Genomic DNA, 1,537 nt, shown 5'->3' on the forward strand with positions numbered 1-1,537 from the left:
TCAAAATCATTCTTCAAATCACATTTTGAAGCTTTCTCATTCACAAGATCATGTATATGCAATGAAGGAGGAATAGGATGTGAAACGGGACAGGTGTCAACTCATGGTTGCACTGGTTCACTCTCTTCATTGGACATACCCACTTGGTTGTCCACAATCCTACCATTCCGTAAGGTAGTCACCGCATTAACACGCTCAATGGTGTGGCCTTCCAATGAGGAATGGGTTTCCAGAACACATTGTTGCTTAGGTGGGGCATTCATAGGCATCTTTCCCTTCTCTCTTGCATTAAGAGTCTTGCTATTTGCCCTACTTGGGTTTCTAGCTTCGCAATAGATTGAGAGTGGGAATGAAGCAATTGTGTATTTGCCTCAAGAGTGCCCAAAGCATTCAAAACTTTTTCTTCAAAAGCGGGACTTCTAGCATTTTCTTGGGAATAAGATTGGTTGGGAAAATGAGAGTTAGCAAATTGATTCCCTTGTGATTGATAAGGTCTATAACCTTGGGATACTTGGCTTTGAAGTGGAGGTGGGATGTACTTCCCTTGAAAACTGCCTTGGGAAGGGTTTGAGCCCTCTCCTTGGTTTTTCCAAGAGAAGTTCGGATGATTTCTCCAACTTGGATTATAATGAGAACCATAAGGATTGTTCCCTTGGTTCACAAAAGCTATATTGACTTGTTCATTAGGTTCATTTTGCACTTGTCCGTGAGGACAATGAGAAGTAGAATGAAGAACACTAGAACAAGTCATACATGATTCATTAGATGCACGATGAAAATGGTTAGGGAAGGAAGATACTTGGTTCGCCGAGTTTTGGTTAATCAAAAATTGATCAAACCTTTGAGATAAAAACTTCATTTCGGCGGCTATTTCATTTAAGTGGTCAACTTGATGTAAGCCAACACTCTTCCTACCTTGTGAATTTCTACCATTCTTGGATGATAATGTTCTATGCAAAGAATTTTCACTCATACTCTCATAAAGACGCCATACGTCATCCTCATGCCTATCAATGTAAGAGCCACCCATGGAAGCATCAACCATGCCCTTATAATTGTCCAATAAGCTCTCAGAGAAATATTGAACTAATTTCCATTTGGGCATGTCATGATGTGGACACTTCCTAAGTAATTCATTAAAGCGTTCCCATGCCTCATGAAATGTTTCTCCATCCCCATGTGAAAATTCTCGAATTGAGGTTCTCATGGCATTAGTCTTAGAAACCGGATAGTATTTCTTCAAAAACTCTTGTTGCATTTCTGCCCAAGAAATGATTGAAAAAGGCCTAAGATTGTTAAACCAATACTTTGCCTTGTCTTTAAGGGTGAATGGAAAAAGTTTGAGTCTTAAGATTTCTTCTGGCATGTCCGTATATTTTACGGTGGAACATACTTCTAGAAACTCATCCAAATCCTTGTAAGGTTCTTCACTTAGAAGTCCATGATAGTTATAAAGCATTTGAATGGTTTATGGTTTAATTTCATAGTGATGTGCTCTAAATGGTGGCAATTGAATGCATGTGGGTACATTATATTC

At 39.1% G+C, this 1,537-nt stretch overlaps 1 pseudogene; it reads left to right on the forward strand.

Moving 5' to 3' along the window:
* Nucleotides 1-1,103: 1,103 nt before the first annotated feature.
* On the forward strand, nt 1,104-1,202 carry LOC132275622 (small nucleolar RNA R71; annotated as a pseudogene).
* The last annotated feature ends 335 nt before the right edge of the window (nt 1,203-1,537 follow it).

This window comes from Cornus florida, unplaced genomic scaffold (genome assembly GCF_030987335.1).
Source record: "Cornus florida cultivar Cherokee Brave unplaced genomic scaffold, ASM3098733v1 CherokeeBrave_3.0.0_Hap2_Chr09, whole genome shotgun sequence".
Classification (NCBI taxonomy): Eukaryota; Viridiplantae; Streptophyta; class Magnoliopsida; order Cornales; family Cornaceae; genus Cornus; species Cornus florida.